The following is a 21528-nucleotide window of genomic DNA, read 5'->3' as shown; positions in this document are numbered from 1 at the left end:
TTTATTATGTTTTGAAAGGAAAATACACGTAAAATTTATCTTCGTTCCTTACTTATGTATCGTTAATGAGAATGAGGTTAATGTGTTAAATATTCATTTTAGTTTATTATTATTATTATTTTTATTATTATTATTATTATTATTAATGTACTTAGGAAGCAGACCCTCTTTGCATCTCTTATTGCGTCATCGGCGTTTTTAAGCCTTTTTGGTCTTATTAACCCTTCTGTTGAAATCTGTTGTCGCAGCTTGTGTCAGTAAATGTTATGGAGAAAAAGAATAAATGGTCTTCCTGAAAAGTACTTGATTAGATGTCCAGCTCTCTCTCTCTCTCTCTCTCTAAAATATATAATGTAGACGAAAAGTGTTTAGTAATTTTACTCAGTTTGAGAAACGTCTCTCTCTCTCTCTCTCTTTAAAATATATCAGTGTAGACGAAAAGCTTATAGTGATTTTACTCAGTTTGAGAAACGTCCTCTCTCTCTCTCTCTCAAAAATATATAAGTATGACGAAAACGTGTCGTATTTTACTCAGTTTGAGGAAACTCTCTCTCTCTCTCTCTCTTTAAAATATATCAGTGTGGACGAAAACCTTATAGTGATTTTACTCAGTTTGAGAAAAGTCCTCTCTCTCTCTCTCTCTCTCTCTCTCTCAAATATATAATAGACGAAAAGCGTTTAGTAATTTTACTCAGTTTGAGAAAAGTCCTTTCTCTCTCTCTCTTTAAAATATATCAGTAGACGAAAAGCTTAGAGTGATTTACTCAGTTTGAAAAGAAACAGTCCCCTTCTCCTCTTTCTTTCTCTCTCTCTCTAAAAATATATAATGTAGACGAAAAGCGTTAGAGTTAATTTTTACTGTTTTGAGAAACTTCCTCTCTCTCTCTCTCTCCCTCTCCCCTCCTCTCTACTCCTCTCTCTCTATCTCCTCTCTCTCTTCTCTTCTCCTAAAATATATTCCAGTGTAGGACGAAAAGCGGTATAGTAATTTTACTTAGTTTGAGAAACACGTCCTCTCTCTCTCTCTCTCTCTCTCTCTAAAAATATAATAATGTAGAACGAAAAAGCGTTATTAGTAAATTTTTATTCAGTTTGAGAAAACTTCCCTCTCTCCTCTCTCTTTAAAATATATCAGTGGTAGACGAAATAAAAGGCTTATCGTGATTTTACTCAGTTTTTGAGAAAAGTCATCTTCGTTCTCTCTCCTCATCTCCCTCCTCTCTCCTCTCTCTCTTCGGATCGGACACACACAACACACGAAGGCGCGATTGCCCTCATAAAAGGCCATCTACTTCAGCGTCCAGTTCCTTTCGTAAATGCATTGATGGATCCCAGTTAAAGGCAATCCAGGCTTGCCTCTTTCATCTTTCTTTCGAAAGACCTCTGAAAGTGCTCGCAGAACTTTCCTCTTTTGGGGAATAGTCTTTGGTGTTGCTCCATTTTTCATTTGCAAGAGTCTAGACAGAGCGAAAAAAAAAATGTTTTATCCTGTTAAATTTACAACGAAGAAGAAGAACACTTTGGCCCTGGGTGTACAGTTCCATTTTATTCTGATTCTTCTGTTGTCTGAACCTTCCAACAAGCATTGGCTTACATGAGTAGTCAGGCTCTATTTTTCAATAACTAAAGATTTGAAAAATTTTATTTGTCAGTCTCTATTTTTCAAAGACTATAAGATCTGAACAATTTTATTAGCCAGCCTCTTATTTTTCAATGACTAAATATATCAAAAAAACTTATTTGTCAGCCTCTATTTTTCAGGACTATTAAAATTTGAAAATTTTGTTAATTGTTCGTCCAGCCGTCCTTATTTTTTTCCAACCCGACTAAAAATTTGAAAAATTTTAAGACAGCCTCTATTTTTCAATGACTTAAAAAATAGAAAAATGTTGTTAGTCAGTCTCTATTTTTTCAATGACTATTCAACTGGAAAACTTTTATTAGTCAGCCTCTATTTTTCAATGACTATAAATTTTGGAAAATTTTATAATTTGGGAAATTTTATAAGTCAGCCTCTATTTTTCAAAGATTATAAAATAAATAAGAATTTAACAAGTTTGTTATGGAAAAAAATAAATTTTCATAAAGACCTCGGGGGGAAGGTAAAGAGCAGAGAGCCCGTCATAAAAAATTAATCTGGGCAATACACTCCAAATAACTGGCCTTCCTCCACTGGAAAAGCAACACGTGCGGTAAACGCTGGCTCAAAAACTAGAGGAATGTGAGAATTCCCCAGAAGTTGGTGGAGGAGAGAGGAGAGCTGCGCGAGAGAGAGAGGAGAGGACGGAGAGAGAGAGAGAGAGAGAGAGAGAGAATTCCTGACTATGAAGACTATGCGTGAACTGTTGCTTCGGAACATGGCGAGATCGTGCTGGACCTCACTCTCATTCCCATGTTCAAATCCCACCGAGGATAGGAGAGCCGACTCCTTTTTATTTTCCCCTCGGATTCTAGCCCTTCACAAGCTAATATTGGGGACGTTTTCTGCATAGAGGTTTCATCCATGATTCATCAACCAAAAGTATGAATGTGGCAGCGACTAGTGCCAATTCGTTTCTCTGGGCAAAGGCTTGAGGTTATACATTTATATATATTATATATATATATATATATATATATATATTATATATATATAATATATATATATACTACTGTATATATATATATATATATAAATATATATATATATTTATATTTATTAATATGTATATATGCATTCATATATATACACACACACAGCACACACATATATCTATATATATATATATATATCTATATATATATATATATATATTATATTAATTCATATGTATATATGCATACATATACATATAAACACACGCACACACACACACGCACACACACACACACACATATATATAATATATATATATATACATACTACGTATACATACATATACACAGTTTGCTTATTTGAATATGAGCAACTTTCACACACCTAGAGAGACAAATATCCGATATTAAATACATTCACATGAGCTCAAGGTGGGAAAGAAAGAGTTAAACATTTTTAAAAGTTACGTAACTTAATAGTGAATTATTTAGTCCCATAATCCCATACGAAATATGAATCAAACTTGATAATGCGACTCGGATTTAATTTTAAAAAATCAAGGGCTTAGATATAGTAACCTTCACAAAAAAAAAAACGATTATAAAGATTAATAAACAAAAAGGTTTTATGGGGGGGGGGGTCCTTTACAATAAAATATGTTTTTAATTATGGCGTCTAAGTTCACATTATGCTGAATTTGCAAATGAGCTTATCGTTCATAACGTATTTTTCTCCTAAAGACCGGTTATCAATATTGGATTTTTTCTTATTGGTTTCCAAGTCCCCCTTAATATGCTTAATACAAAAAGCATACTAAAACCTATAGCAAGATCTACCGTTCACGAGACACTTAACATCTTTTGTTAAAGTTTCAATCTTTGGGAATTTGACTAAAAACGTCGGTTATGCGATTGGGCCTTGTATGTATGTATGTATGTATGTATGTATGTATGTATGTATGTAGAGTCGGCCACACATATAAGTAAACACATTTCAGCCACAATGGCTGGATTTGATCTGGTAACACTGGAACTGTGCCTCCAGACGCACGATGAAACCTGCCCCTCCACCGTTGCCACCGCCCTCCACACGTCTTCCCTCAACATTTTTCCCTCCATCCTTCACTTCCACCCTTTCAAGCTCACGTTTATAACTTCTGCTCCCTCTCTCTAATTTCTCCTTTAAGAAAAATAATATAACTGAATCTATTCTGTAGGTTTATTTTCTCATCATGGAGGCGAGAAAACCCATCGATAAATGTAGACATATGCCGAGCAGTTTAAATCATGCACAAAAATACGATTATTTGGTTCAATGATAGTCGGTGGTGACCAAACAAACGTCCAACCAGAAGGAAGAATCGACTCCCATAATAACCCCTATGACAAGTCAAGACCTATGCTCCCATTATACTTAAGAGGGTAATGGCGCCCCTTCTGACACCAGCCACACTCTCGGCTCTCCTTTCTGTCTGCCTCCTTCTTGCCGTTGTCCTCTCTCTTATAACTGTCTCTTTGTTTCTCCTCCTTCAGTGTCTTCTAGGCCTATGGAGGTCTTTTTCTCCTCAACTTATGCCTTCTTTATTCCTCCATGCTTAATTTCAGTTATGTAAGGCCCTACACGAGCTGATGCTAGTTGTCTTTGTAATAATAAGAAATGCTGTTATTTGATAGATAAGGCTTTTATTGGTAGATAGCTAAATCCCATTATTACAAGAGAGCGCCACGCAAACGTAGTTCATTCTTCTGTCGGCAACAGCAAGTAATAATATCATTACGACAAAAGTTGAACAGACGGGTTTTCTCGCCTCCATGATGAGAAAATAAACCTACAGAATAGATTCAGTTATATTATTTTTCTTAAAGGAGAAATTAGAGAGAGGGAGCAGAAGTTATAAACGTGAGCTTGAAAGGGTGGAAGTGAAGGATGGAGGGAAAAATGTTGAGGGAAGAGTGTGTAGGGCGGTGGCCACGGTGGAGGGCGGGTTTCATCGTGCGTCTGGAAGCACAGTTCCAGTGTTGCCAGATCACATCCAGCCCTTGTGGCTGAAATGTGTTTACTTATATGTGTGGCCGACTGTACGTATGTATGTTATGTATGTATGTAGTCCTCAAATCGACGGTAGAAAGGTAAGTGAAACATGGACTTGGAGCAAGTACATTCGTAGTATATTCTACTCGTATGTATAAACGGACATAACTTTCTTTTCCTTCCTCATTGTTGAAAGGTTTCCCCAACCAGTGGGTTGGCTTGGAGAAAGGAGAAAGAAAAGGTCACTGTCACATTCGTACTATGGCAGTGTAATCCATACGATCTCTGCATTAGGACTTCCCCGTAAACATACAAAGATGGGTCATCGGAGGTTGTTTGAATATCATCATCATCCAACTCGTATCTCTCTCTCTCTCTCTCTCTCTCTCTCTCTCTCTCTCTCTCTCTCTCTCTCTCTCTCTCTCTTTCCCCATACATACATACATATTTATACTATTTGCGTGTTTCACACAATCATCAACCTTATCATACGTTATTCGTCAGACATTTATCATCATTTTAGAATAAGGTTAAAACAAATTTTCACAATAACCTGAAATTTGGAATCGGTTTACGAAACAGTACACGTTCTTAAATCAAATAAATAGAAAATTCCATGCACGCTCAATGGCCTATTCAAAATGAAGTGACGAGTCCTATTTCCACAGAGACAGACTAATAATTCGAGTTCGGGAGCAGATCAGCTGACAGGTGTCAAAAGCCTGCTGCCAAAGTCTGGCAAGAGCTCCGAACTGTTACCGCTCATCCACCTAATATTCCCAAACGAATTCTGGCCCCTTTGGGTTCGTTGGGGCTTACTGGCCATTGGGAAATATCTCTTTCGCACTTAAAACCTGAATCATTATTATGTAATGATAGCTAGGAAAATCATATGTAATATAAAATCTAATCATTATTCTGTAATGATAGCTAGGAGAATTATATGCGACAAAATACATGGAATCGAATCATTATTATGTAATGATAGCTAGGAGAATTGTATGCAACAAAATACACGAAATCGAATCATTATTATGTAATGATAGCTAGGAGAATTCTATGTAACAAAACACATACTTAAAACGAGGATACAAGATGTAGAAATTCGTCCCAAAAATAAATATTCATATTTCCTTGATTTTTATTCTTTTTTATATTCGCGTTAACCAGACTATGTAAACTGTGGCCGCTTTCAAAGGATTATAAGTACTGTACTTTTGGTAATAACGGACGCAAGGATATCATGGTTTCTGTAATTATATATACATATATATAAAATACATACATATTGTTTTTAGGCATACATATAATGTATATATAATTAATGTCAGTCGTATAGCCATTTATGTTAGAAAATACAATACAAAACATCAACTCTCTCTCTCTCTCTCTCCTGTATTCTTTTGCTTATTTTTTTTCAAACGGCAGTAGTCAGAATCTTGGGTTGATGGTCCCATTATCCTTAAAATACTTCCTCTACATTCAAGAGGTCACAGTTTACATGGTTGGGCGAAATACGACTCTGGAAAAAATAAGGTTTTCTCTATCTCTCTCTCTCTCTCTCTCTCTCTCTCTCATTACGTATGTGTATATGTGTGTGTATATATATATATATATATATATATATATATATATATATATATATATATATATATACACACACACACATATATATATATATATATATATATATATATATATATATATATATATATATATATATATATATATATATATATATATATATATATATATATATATATAATATATATATATATATATATATATATAATGTATGTATATATATATATATATATATATATATATATATATATATATATATATATATATATATATATATATCAATCAGCGTTTTTCCTTTTTTGACATCTCTTGAAGCTCACTCTTGACGAAGCTGGATGAGTCGCCAAATCTTATTAATTTCTCTTTAAAAATACGCGCTTACTTTTTCACTCTTCAGCAAACGAAGGTTAAAAGCTTTAATTAACTTCATCACAAATCTTTTCCCATCTTTTGTTGTCATTTCTTTGCCTGCGATGAAAAAGTCAAATTGCATGAATTCGAATATAGATTAGATTTTCAGTTCCAGACATTTTGCGCTCCGCGACCCAACTTATTTTAAATCCATGGAAAAAAGCTTGCACTTCACGACCCAACTTTCCTGAAAAAAAATTTTCATATTCACGAAAAACCTTCACCATCCCCCGCCCCCCCCCCCCCCCCCCCCCCGTTGAACTTAATATGGTCAGAGCTGAAATTGATTACATTTTGAGACTGGACCCCAATCCGCCAACGCGGCCCCAAGATTATATTCCTCTGCTTTCGTTAATATTAAGACAAGAGGCCTTTTTTTTTTCTTTTCTTATTCAATCTGCTCCTTGTATTCAAACCGGAAAGAATACCACGAACTCAATGGAACATTTCAAAGACATGTTTGCTCAGGAAAACTCGCATCGTAGAGTCGGATTTACAAACGAGACCTAATGGATACAAATTTAATTACGTTCCTACCGGTTACCTTTTGCGGAGAGATGAATAGTGCTCACGCTCGCGTTCTTTTCTTAAATTGCAAAAGGAAATTGAATGAGTTAGAAAGGAACGCCAACTCAAAAGACGACTCGGAATTTCAAGACAATGACCTCTTGGGTGTGCTTGTTCCGTGTGAATAGTATCATCAACTGGATTAACTAATAACAATAACAACGGAGATGCAGGGAGCTTTCGTCTTTTTACGTCTTGGACTAATTTCATTCATAGTACACAGCAATAGTGTGTAGGCAATCCCCAGCTATCGGCAGACTTGGTTAATGGCGATCCAGTTTTATGGCGCTTGTCTAGTGCCATAAAATTGCCGATTTATGGCACCATAACAGGCCAAGTTTTGGTTATCAATGCCATATGGTGCCGATAATAAACTTATGGCGCCATAACATACCTTACAACGGCGCCATTAACCGAGACTTGGCGCCATAAATTCCCGAGTTTTGGTTAATGGGGATTTTCGCTCATCAGCACCCCGCCGAGAACGGAACCCCCGCTGATAACAGGGGACTGTCGTGGTGTGAAGGACACGTCCAACTCATCATCTCCATCTTGTTTTCATTAATTTCTCATCTATACATATAGAGCTGTGTAATTTCCATAAGATGTCATTCCTGTACTCGATCCTGCCATCTGACGCCTAGTGTCTTCTTCCAAGCTCCATTCTCACAATAGCAATATATTTCAGGACATACCATGATTTATATCCATACATCAATACAGTCCGTACTAAACTAAAGCAAAATATCAATTTAGAAAGCAATTTCAATCTGTCTGATTTCCAGATCTCAGTTTGAGCTAGACGTTTCAAGGGGAAAGTATAATTGCAACGAGAGCAGCATCGTCTATATACTGTAGTGTCCCAGTTTCTATTCCATTAATTAGTGCTTTGGAATATGCCTTTATAAAACTACGAATGAACTTTTAGCATTATACGTTCCAGGTCTGTTTAATCTGCCAGTACAGAACAGAGAAGCACTTGTTGGACAGTTACTTTTTTGATTGTCTGTCAACACAAAATCATTCAATGTTAGTAGTCAGTACCTAACATAGTGTTGATTACATGAAAAAAATGAATATCTACAGCTGAATTCCGACATCAGTAACGCTGATTAAAATGCTTTTGTTGATCAAAAGACTGCAGAGGCGATGGACGGACTTATTTCTTTCACAATATAGGAGAGAACGCACTGATATTAAAACACTGTATTAATCATACATTTGAGCAAGAGTACACATGCCAACTTAATTACTCCATTATATCAAATGACACATCGCAGTTTGGTTATCTGATATTGGATCGTGTTCGACACGTAGTAGACGCTCATTTAGGCTGACATTAATTCGCCCGTTTAATGTATTTGGAATTTGTCCTCCTGTGATGAGGCAATATCCAAAATTGCCCAAAACGGATCATCACTCCTACATTTCATCACTCGAGTGGAACAGTCAGCGCGAATTACTTATAACGCTTGACGCTCCAGTTTGTAAGTGATAAATTACGTTTCTATTCAATTTGCCCTGAAAATGGAAAGAGACCAATTTGAATGACACATTGAGAGACGATGATGATACGAGTGATACAAATTGCAAATTTACCACCATGGCCTTCGTTATCATATAAATGATTCTGCTGCTTAACATATCTACCTGGCGAAGCGTGTCTTCGTGTCTGACGTTTTGGATGCGATGCTGCAGATTTGCCTAAGTAAATGGAACTACATCAGGGAGGGCATGTAATTCATTAATTTGAGGAGCATTTAAATGTGGCGACCAGTAACTAGATATTCATTACCATCATATTAGCTGTGGGTATGTATTACCACTGCTTGAATTATTCATACTACGATATTCGTTCTATCCCACGCTTCGATCATGAATACCTCACACAATTTGGGGAATATGATATCAAACCTAAACACGTGGGGGGGGGGGGGGAGGGGGGGGGGGCTGAAGAGGGGGATGGGGTCGGACATGTTGGGGAAACCAAAGCTCAAACAAAAGGGATTAGGAGTACTTGGGAGGACATAACGTTAGGATGAAACACACACACACACACACACACAAGACAGTAAGGACACTCGAAGGATGTAGGCAATATAAGCCACAGATACTTAAGATACATTCTAAGACGTTGCAATTGATTCTCTCGCAATGCAACACTAAAGTTGTCGTCAAAATACGTTTGAACCAGAATTACCTGCATTAGGAGTAGGAGACACTATTGCATTTCACGCGTCATTTCTGATTTTAGGCTTTTGCAGATAATTAGGCTGATTGGGAGACAGCTGGTCTGTCACTGAATACGAGTACGGAGGTCGACAGCAAATGACATCAATTACGTAGCTTAACACGATTGGTATGTATGCTAATTCTAACAACTGTAATGTTTGTTTGCAATTTCCAGTCCAAGTTATTCTAACAAAATTACAGCATTGCATTGAAATTTTATTGGAATGTCGTAGTTTTATCACATAATATATGATGAATACTGTTTATTATTTTGGTGTTGGAGAATGAATACTGTTTAATATTTTGGTGTTGGAGATATATATGTAAATGTGTACGTGCGTATGTAGTATGTATACAATATATATATATATATATATATAGTATACAAATAGAATATATTTCTAAATGAATGTATGTATGTATGTATGTACTGGTATATAACTATATATAAATAAATATATTCAACTAAATATAGCCTATAAGTGAATTTGAATAAAATATTAAAACAGTAGTTGAAAACGTATGACAGGAATTTCAAGTTGAACTTAACTTCGATCAACCAAAGCCTGTCGTGGATGAATCCCAATGATAGAGACAACGAGGATCAAGTTAACAGTTAATATTGACTTTGGGTCAACAACAGGACACAAAGACAACACCCAAAGCCGTTTCTCCAGTTGTCTTTACAAATATCGAGGACAATTCGAGGTGTGAGAGAGAGAGAGAGAGAGAGAGAGAGAGAGAGAGAGAGAGAGAGAGAGAGAATCTTCTGAGACTTAAATCTCCCAAGATTATCTTCCACAATATCTATGCACTTATTATATAAAAGTTATACCAGAGAGAGAGAGAGAGAGAGAGAGAGAGAGAGAGAGAGAGAGAGAGAGAGAGAGAGAGAGAGAGAGAGAGCTAGCAAACAGCTATGCCTATCTGAGACTTACATTTGCTAAGCTCATCTTCTGTTCGCTTCCGCAATATCTTTTCATTTATCATGTAAAAGTTATACCAGCCACTTTGGGAGATCAAACAACAAATAAAAAGGCCCAGAAAGAGCACATGAATCAGGTCACTTATTCCTAAACTTCAAACTCACTTCACTGACTCTACCTCTCTTCAATTCTGAACGGATGATCCTCCAGCCGATCCTATGGCTCGACGGTTCGAGTCGAACGCATCCTGGCATTAAGAGCCAATACTGAATTCTAATGCCATTTCTCCCTCATCAAAACACAAATGCAAATTAGGTTCGTCCTCATAAACAGAAGGATGTAGACAAGATGAGGGTAACTTGTTCCAGCATCAAAACTCTCTGATACTTGCTTCTTACTTTCCGGAAATCATAAACTATTTCCTACGAATTAGGCGCGCGAGCACGCTACACAATTCCATTCCTCCCTCATCAACTGATACTTGCTTCTTACTTTCCGGAAATCGTAAAATATTTCCTACGAATTACGCGCGCAAACACGCGACACAATTTCATTTCTCCCTCATCAACTGAAACACAAATGCAAATGACGTTCGTCCCCATAAACAGAAGGATGTAGACAAGATGAAGGCAAAATGGACAGCTCTAAATTTGTTCCAGCATCAAAACACTCTGATACTGGCTCATTATTTCCGGAAATCATAAAATATTTCCTAAAGATTATGCGCGAGCACATAATGGTGACAGTTAGCATGTTAGTTTACAGTATATTAAAAATTACATCAGCAGTAACAGTTAATAACAAGAAACCTATTTATCAAAAATAATAACTGGGCAAAGTTCAAGTTGCGTATATCTTCGTTTAACCAGACCACTGAGCTGATTAACAGCCTCCTAGGGCTGGCCTGAAGGATTAGATATTTCTACATGGCTAGGAACCAATTGGATACTCAGCAACGGGAAGGATTAGATATTTCTACATGGCTAGGAACCAACTGGATACTCAGCAACGGGCCCTACAGGTTACTGTGGGATCCGAACCACATTATATTGAGAAATAAATTTCTAATCACAAGAAATAAATTCCTCTGATTCTGCGTTGGCAGCATCGGGGAGCGAACTCGGGCTACCCACTGAGGAACTTGGCAAAATAGTGATATAAAAAAACCAAGAACTAATCCCAGTGAACACAAGAATAAACAACTGTGTATATATATGTAATATATATCTATATATATATATATATATATATATATATATATATATATATATATATATATATATATATATATATATATATATATATATATATATATATATATATATAGAAGAGGTATATAGTATGAGCTGTCATTTAATTTCTCTTTCCCACATGTCAGAGGATTACTCAGTTAATCCTCTTAGGAGCCTTAAAATACGAGAGCATCCATATGAAATATCTCCAACCTGGCTACACGACCAAAATCAAACGCTACACCTAAAAAAAAAAAAAAAAATATAAAAAAAAAGGTAAAACGCTTCCTGACTGCAACACCAAGGGGAATAAGCCTACAAGCTACTTTGTTGTTGTTCTTGTTGTTCCTGCTGTTGTTGTTCTTCTTGGGGGGGTTAGGAAAGGTCAATGGAAAAGCCTAAAAAAAAGAAGTCTGAAAAAGGTGTTTCGCGTTGAGTTAACGATACAGGAGTTTTAAGATAGGATATTTATGATTAAATAATGTGCTTGTTAAACAGTACAGAACAACTATTTGTAATAAAATATAGCCCATTTATTTTACTTTTCGTTGGTAAAACGACGCTCTATCCGACCGTGGATTTAAGCACGTGAACCTAGTAAGCTGGAGGTCGGGTCACGCCTTGTTGACAAAAGGATCACGATTCTAACAACCTTCCCTGACGAGGGGGCGCCATGACTCAAGGCCCTGATATACTGGACGCTAAATCTTTCAGTCAACAGATGCAGAGTCGACCAATTTTGACGATCCATTCCTACGCCCTCGGCAATGTTCGCCGAAGGAAACCATCTTCTCTGCTAACCTAAGAATTATTCGGTTCCTAAGCCTCCAAGCTATTCCTAATTACATTTCTCCAATAACCCTCGTTAGAGACAGTGGTTCCCGTCACACTTGCTTTGTATGAATACGGCATCAGCATTCACTTCTCCAATGGTTGAGTACTCCTTAATGCCAGTTAGAAAGGTTTCTCTTTAGCTTTGGTATTCCAACTGGAATTTCTTTAAATAGTGAAAGAAGTCTACATATTCCAAGTGGAATTTCTTTAAATAGTGAATAAGTCTACATATTCCAACTGGAATTTCTTTAAATAGTGAAATGACGTAGACGTACATATTCCAACTGGAACTGAAATCTATAGTAAATGAAATGACGTAGACGTACATATTCCAACTGGAATTTCTTTAAATAGTGAAATGACGTAGACGTACATATTCCAACTGGAATTTCTTTAAATAGTGAAATGACGTAGACGTACATACTCTAACTGGAATTTCTTTAAATAGCGAAATGACGTAGACGTACATATTCCAACAGGAATTTCTTAATATAGTGAAATGAAGTATATATATTCCAAATGGAATTTCTTTAAATAGTGAAATGAAGTCTGCATATTCCAACTGGAATTTCTTTAAATAATGAAACGACGTAGACGCACATATTCCAACAGGAATTGCTTAATATAGTGAAATGAAGTATACATATTCCGACTGGAATTTCTTTATATAGTGAAATGAAGTATATATATATTCCTTACTTGGGATTCCACATGCTTTTATACCTGAATGAGGTATAATATTGTTAAATTTCTCAAGATTTCTCATGTAATTTACTAAACCTTCCAAGTTGAGATTTAAATCAATCATTGGAAGATTTCTCATCTAATTTATTCAATCTTAAGTGAATCGTCTGAAAATAAGAGAAAAATTAATCTCCTGACAAAAATACTAATGCAATATAACCATCATGCAACTTCCTTTTTATTTCTCAAAACTGTTTTCCACTTAGCTCGCGTGAAGATCTTGTTTTTTTTTATTTTATTATTATTCTTTTTTTTGGGGGGGAGGGTTTCCTCAGCCTCATTGATCCATCTTATAATGTTTTTCTTATATACGGATCAATTTCGTAAAATTCTTCAGTTCCACCCTAAAATAGCATTATTCTCTCTTCTCTCTCTCTCTCTCTCTCTCTCTCTCTCTTTGAGTTGGAAGTTCCGTAACTTCTACCAATACCCGTCGCATTAATCACTGTGGTTTTTATAGCCCATTAATCCCAGAGTATGAAACTTCGAGAGAGCCTCCTCACTCCCCTGAAAGAACAAATCCAAAGACGTTGAAATATGAAGGAGGAGAAAACCTTCCCCGGCCTTCTTACCTTCCTTCTGATTTCCTTGTTTTCGAAACGGCCACTTTATCTTGTGAGATAAGATCATTCTTTCTCCCTGAGATTTGGTTTCTCTCATTGCCATTCCACCCTTTTCGCTTCGGGGCTGGGCCAGAAAAAGGCACTAGATTGCAGATTCCATCCGACCTCCAGCTTACACGGGGCGCATGCTAAAATCTGAGGTCAAGTCGCGCGTTGTTTCACCAACGAAGATTAAAATAATTGTGTTATATTTTATTAGATATATTTTTCCTTACTGTTTAACATGCATGTTATTTATTGTTCATATTTTCATTCTAATAAAAAAATCATAAATATCTTATTCTAAAAATCCTGTATCTTGAGCCAAACACGAAATATCTATTTCAGAACTTTTTAGGTTTTTCCATAGGGGTTTTCTACAACAACAACAAGAAAAACAACAACAACAACAACAACAAAGTATAGTTTGTAAGCGGACATCAAACGGAATAAGACGAATCTTCTTAAGTGTAAAACATTTCAAGAGCAACTTCGTATTTTTTAAAGAAAAAAATCTTCCGCGCCTAACGATGTAATTCAAAATTATCTTTGGATTATATAGAAATATAAAAAAATTAGCGGGTGAAGCATGTAAAATAAGCCAATAGTTTATCAGTGTCATCGCATAACAAGTAAACGAAGATGAAAACCGAGCAAGGAAAATATTAGCGACGTTAACATAAACCCTACTATCTCATGTACATATATAGATATATATATATATATATATATATATATATATATATATATATATATATATATATATATATATATAAAAATTACGTGAACACACAAACAAAGATTTTTTTTAGACATTAGTGCGGTGCTGTTACGCATGATAAGCAACCGGAGAGAGAGAGAGAGAGAGAGAGAGAGAGAGAGAGAGAGAGAGAGAGAGAATATGTTTGTATGGCACTCTTGGAAAAGGATTGTGCAAGTGCGTGTATTCCTGTTATCCTTGAGAGAGAGAGAGAGAGAGAGAGAGAGAGAGAGAGACCTTACAGACCTTACCTTACATTTCGTTCGGGTTGCCCCAGGTCCCTCAGTGTGAGGCGCCTCTAATGTCTACCAGAGAGTTGCTAGTACATCTTCCGGTATATTTTGCATCTTCCAATCTTGGATGGTCTGGGATGCAGTTTAGATATTTGTCGAGCTTATTCTTAAACACATCTACGCTCACTCCTGATATATTCCTCAGATGAGCTGGCAACGCATTGAATAGACGCTGCATTATCGATGCTGGTGCGTAGTGGATTAATGTTCTGTGTGCTTTCCTTATTTTTCCTGGTATAGTTTTGGGCACTATTAATCTACCTCTGCTTGCTCTTTCTGATATTTTTAGTTCCATGATATTTTCTGTTATTCCTTCTATCTGTTTCCATGCCTGAATTATCATGTAGCGTTCTCTTCTCCTTTCTAGACTATATAATTTTAAGGATTGTAGTCTTTCCCAGTAGTCTAGGTCCTTAACTTCTTCTATTCTAGCTGTAAAGGACCTTTGTACACTCTCTATTTGTGCAATATCCTTTTGATAGTGTGGGTACCATATCATATTGCAATATTCAAATGGACTACGAACATATGTTTTATAAAGCATAATCATGTGTTCAGCTTTTCTTGTTTTGAAGTGCCGTAACAACATTCCCATTTTTGCTTTACATTTTGCCAACAGAATGGCTATTTGATCATTGCATAACATGTTCCTATTCATCATCACACCAAGGTCTTTAACTGCTTCCTTATTTGTCTTTTTTTTTTTGTGATTGTCTTCATTATTAGGTCCCCTATATGCATATAGCTTTCCTTCTCTGTCTCCATAATTTATTGATTAAAATTTATCAGAGTTAAATACCATCCTATTTACCTCTGCCCAATCATATACTTTGTTAAGGTCTCTTTGTAGAGCGTTCCTATCTTCATCACAAGTAATTTCTCTACTTATTCTTGTGTCATCAGCGAAACTACTCACTACCGAATCCTTAACATTACTGTCTATGTCTTCAATCATAATAACAAACAGTATTGCAGCTAGCACCGTACCTTGTGGCACACCGGATATTACCTTGGTTTCATCCGATTTCTCATCGTTTGCAATAACTATCTGTTTTCTGTTGTGTAAAAATTCTTTTAACCATCTTCCTACTTTATCTACGATATTGTGTTTTCTAATTTTCTTTGCTAATATATTATGGTCTACTTTGTCAAAAGCTTTTGCAAAGTCTAGATAAACCACATCTGTTTCATTTCCGCTTTTCATATTTTTGAATATGTTCTCACGGTGGACTAACAGTTGGGTTTGTGTACTTTTTCCGGGTACGAAAACCGTGTTGTCCTATATTAAACAAATTATTTTTTATTAAATGTTTCATAATATTTTTCTTCATTACCCTTTCATACACTTTCATAATATGTGATGTTAGACTCACAGGCCTAGGCCTATAATTACTTGCCTCTAGTCTTGATCCACTTTTGAAAGTAGGGGTGATATATGCTAATTTGTGCTCATCATAAATCTTGCCTGTATCTACACTTTGTCTTAATAATATTGCAAGTGGCTTTGCGATAGAATGAACTACTTTCTTTAACAAAATAGCAGGGACTCCATCCGGCCTGCAGCAGCTCCATTTTTAATTTCATTAATTGCCTGCACAATATCAGCTTCATTAATTTCTATGTCAGCTAAATATTCACTATTTTCGTCCCTTACTTCTATATCATTATCTTCATTATCTATTCTAGGGGTGAATTCTCTCTTATATCGTTCTGCCAGTATGTTGCAAATTTCCTTTTTTTCATTCGTTAATCTTCCTTCAATTCTCAGAGGGCCTATTTCTATTCTTCTTTTATTCATCTTCTTCGCATATGAGTATAATAGTTTGGGGTTTTGCTTGATATTTAATAGGGTTTTTTCTTCCAAGTCCCGTTTTTCATTTTCTTTTGATTGTATAATCTTTTGTTCTGCATTTTCTATCTTACTTTTTAGTTCTATAACTTTCCATGCATTTTTTTCTTTTGCAAGACCTTTTTTCCACTTTCTGATTTTCTGGAACAAGATCCTTCTGTCTCTTGGTATGCATGAATGATGTTTACTTTTCTTCTTCGGTATATATTTATCCACTATTTTCTCCAATATTTTATATAATATCTCCGTATTTACCCTTATGTCATCACTTACGAAAATATTATCCCAATCTTTGTTTAATTCTTCATTAATTTCTGACCATTTTATATTTTTACTGTAGAAGTTGTATTTTCCATATCCTTCCCACTTTTTCATTTCTTGCTTATCTCTATTTTCACTTGCTTTGGAATGAACTTTTAATTCTATGACATTATGATCTGAAATACTCGCATTATAAACTATTATTTCTTTAACATAATTCATCTCGTTCACAAATACTAGGTCTAAGTATTTCCTTTCTTGTTGGCAGGTGATTTATTTGTTGAATGTTGTATTCTAGTAGCATATCTAATAGCTTTTCAAATTGCCTCTTATCTTCTGCACTACTATTACTCTCTTTTTTATATGTATAAGTACAACCACAGTCTCCTATTCGTTCTTTCCATTCTACGAAAGGAAAGTTGAAGTCACCAGATAGGAGAATAGTCCAGTCCTTGTGATTTCTACATATATCATCCAATTTTTCAATTATTAAGTCAAACTCTTTAGTATTAGGAGGTCTATATATTACTATGTTCATCAATTTTTCAGATTCAAATTCTACCGCTATTAGTTCACATTCTGAGTTACTATATTTCTCATATATTTTTCCTTGTTTTTTGTCTTTCCCATATATTGCGGTTCCCCCTTGATTCCTATTTTTTCTATCTGATCTATAAGTTTGGAACCCTTTTATTTGATCATCATTCCCAGTCTCTTGGGAATACCAGGTTTCACTTATATTCATTATATCTATTTTCTTTTCATTTTGGGTTAGTTCTTCTAAGTACTCTATTTTTCCTTTGGAGTTACTCGTAACTAAACCCTGCGCATTCATCACTATGATGGTTTGCGTGTTTTCTCCTTCAGAGAGAGAGAGATTCACTCGAAGGGACCTTCCTTCTACGACACCACGAACCGAGATTAAATTCAATTTGTCGCCTGAATTCACGGATTTATTGAATTCACACACCTGTTGTGGGATGACCCGAAAATATGAAGCTTCACTCACTCACTCACCAGCGAAGGAGGTCTTCCATATTCCAGCCCAGCAGACAGAAGAGCGAGATCTATTAGTAAGGAATTCTATGGAACTTGTTTATGGGAATAACTGTCTCTCTTAGTTTCCTCTTTCTTTTATGCCTTGGGGCAGCTGGGTATCACGCATGCCACAGGAAATCCTCTATACGAAGGGTTCTGCTGTAACCTCTTTGTAATATGAATGGGTTGTACTGTAACCTCTTCATAATATAAACGGGTTGTACTTTAACTTATTCATAACATAGATGGGTTGTCCTATAACTTCTTCATAATAAAAATGGGTTGTACTTTACCTTCTTCAACATATAAATGGGTTGTACTTTAACCACTTCATAACAAAAAAAATGTGTTGTACTTTAACTTCTTCATCATGAAAATGGGTTGTACTTTAACCTCTCCATAATATAAATGTGTTGTACTTTACCTTCTTCATAATACAAATGGGTTGTCTGTAACATCTTCATAACAAAAAATGGGTTGTACTGTAACCTCTTCATAATAAAAAACTGGGTTGTACTGTAACCTCTTCATAAAATAAAGGGGTTGTACTTCAACCTCTTCATAATAAAAAAATGGGTTGTACTGTAACCTCTTCATAATATAGATGGGTTGTAAATTCAACCTCTTCATATAATATAAATGGGTTGTACTGTAACCTCTTCATAAAATAATAATATAAATGGGTTGTACTGTAACCTCTTCATAAAATAATAATATAAATGGGTTGTACTTTAACCTCTTCATAATATAAATGGGTTGTTCTGTAACCTCTACATAATATAATATAAATGGGTTGTACTTTAACCTCGTCATAATATAATTTTCTCAGAGCCATGAGCACGAATTCCCTCGCTTGGCGACTGACTCGAGACACTTATCGTCCTTTTGTCAGGTTCCCGAACTTACTGGTAAAACTGAAGGAGAAAAATTTACTTGATGGATTATCGGAACCATGCCTCCATCTTGACTCAATCTTTTTTTTTTTTTTCTTTGGCCTTCTTTTTTCAAATTTCCAGTTAATCGCCTTATCCGTTAACGGTCTTGGAAACTTCAAATTCGTTGCATGGCCCTCCTGCTTCGTCCAGTTACCTTGAAACATGGTATTTTATTTTACTTTACATTTATATGGCCGATTCAGGATATTCTGAGTACAGAAACTCTTTACAAAGTTGCCTATTTACGTTTTAAAAGGATATACTAAATTGCATCCCGGTATTTTACCTCACTATGGAAGATTTGTGAAATTTTTTTACTTCTATATTAGCGGCCTTAGTTTAATTTTTCTTGGTCTTCAGTGATCTAGTTCCTAATATCAACTAATTTTCTCAGGAGTAAACTTCTATGATAAAGATTAAAAGAACACATTTTTCCTTTCCATACTGCATATTCGTAAATAAAATGCAATTGCCATGAACGTTTTCATTACACAGTTATTAACCAATTAAACCTGTTTAGCTGGAATTCGAGGTTGGTGGTACTTTTCAAAATGAGGTTGGTGGTACATTCCATAGATTCCAAAATGAGGTTGGTGGTACATTCCATAGATTCCAAAATGAGGTTGGTGGTATTCCATCCAAAATGAGGAATTCCAAAACCTGTTGGTACATTCCATAGATTCCAAAATGAGGTTGGTGGTAGATTCTAAAATGAGATTGGTGACAGTTTTCAAAATGATGTAGGTCGAAGATTCCAAAATGAGATTGGTGGTAGATTCCAAAATGAGGTTGGTGGTAGATTCCAAATTGAGATTGGTGGAAGATTCCAAAATGAGATTGGTGGTAGTTTCAAAAATGAGGTTGGTGGTAGATTCCAGTTTCCAAAGTGGGATTGGTGGTAGATTCCATAATGTACAGGATTCCCATTTTCATTTGGGAGTTCCAGCATCCAGGGAGGCCTACAGCGAGGCCTATAGAAATTAGCAGCAATTTCTCTACGCATCTTTTCTATACGGAACTTTTCTTATTTGCCGTCACAAGGAGATCTAGGTCAAAGAAAAAACAAGCTGATAGTGCCAAAACCTCCCAAAAGCGAAAACATTCTTCAAAGATTCTTGTGGAGGAGGGAGGGGGAGGGGGTTGTATTCTAAGGGTCAAGTTACACTTGAAAATAAGTTACAGAAGGCTTACATATCCATTACTGATTAAAACGTCAGCTGATTACTTGTCATTGGAAACTAGAATTGAAAATCCGGTTGCCTACTGCGTTTCTCTCGATAACAACAACAGCCATAGGTTATTTGTTAATTTGAATAACTAGGTTGTAGAGTGCAAAATTACAATATCTACATGCACTCATCATAGTATGCCTTTCCGAATTTTTCCCCGTTTTTCGCTTTCATCAACATCATTAGCTCGTTCATGGAACTCCGAAGGAAGCGCCTCAGCGGTGTGGTTGGTATGGTATTAGCGTCCCACCTCAGTGGTCACGGGTTCGATTCTCGGCCATTCCACGGAGGAGTGAGAGATGTGTATTTCTGGTGATAGAAGTTCACTCTCGACGTGGTTCGGAAGTCACGTAAAGCCGTTGGTCCCGTTGGTCCCGTTGCTGATAAACCACTGGCTCCATGCAACGTAAAAGCACCATAACAAACAAACAATCAAACTCCGAAGGGAAAAGAGGGAACGAAGCTGAAGCATAACGCAAAGCAGGTACGAAGATAACTACTATATAATAATAATAATAATAATAATAATAATAATAATAATAATAATAATAACACACAGCATAGCAAAGTGGGTGTACAATGAACGCCAGATGTCGCCTGCACATAACATAAAGCTCATCTACTGGAGGAGAGGATGGGAGATGAGACTAGGGACATCCTTTCTTGTATACAATGTGCTTAAGAGCAGAAGGCCTCTGTTTTTTCCACGTCACCTATATGCCTCCATATGTTGAGCTGATCGTTAACTTTAAACGACAGTATACCCTCTCTCTCTCTCTCTCTCCCTCTCTCTCTCTCTCTCTCTCTCTCTCCTATAACTTCTGTATAACAAGTGAGTTGATATTACGGAAGATGATCTTGGGAGATTTAAGTTTCAGACGGGTATAGCGCTCTCTCTCTCTCTCTCTCTCTCTCTCTCTCTCTCTCTCTTTCATAAACCGTACAGAAAAGGAGGTCCTGATGGCACAAGTTAAGACCTCCCCTAACGCAGATGCCACTATAATGAGCTGGTCAAATGCGGATTACTTCCCGAAATCTCTTGGGTCACCACCAAACCATAGACTGCGACGACAAAAAGGGGAGACTGTTATAAACTAAAATTCCTTTCTCCTTAAGCAGAATATTATACCGTTTCCAACCCGTACGGAAAAATGAACGAATACGAAAACTATACCATATGACCACGATGGAATGGTCTCATCAACCATTACGAAGCCAAGGGAGTTGTGGGCGGGGGGGGGGGGGGTGGGGGGGGGGGGCTTAAGTCTTGCAGTAAATCGAGAAGGACAGTCGCCGATAAAGATAAAAGAGGATTTACTCTTTCGTTATTGAGATTTTTTTTTCTTCTTCTTATAATGATGCTATTTTTCTGTTATTTTCTGGGGCGCTTTCATATGTATGTATGTATGTACGTATACACACACA

Source organism: Macrobrachium nipponense, chromosome 38 (genome assembly GCF_015104395.2).
Source record: "Macrobrachium nipponense isolate FS-2020 chromosome 38, ASM1510439v2, whole genome shotgun sequence".
In the NCBI taxonomy this organism is placed as follows: domain Eukaryota; kingdom Metazoa; phylum Arthropoda; class Malacostraca; order Decapoda; family Palaemonidae; genus Macrobrachium; species Macrobrachium nipponense.
Note: the sequence above shows the minus strand (reverse complement) of the source record.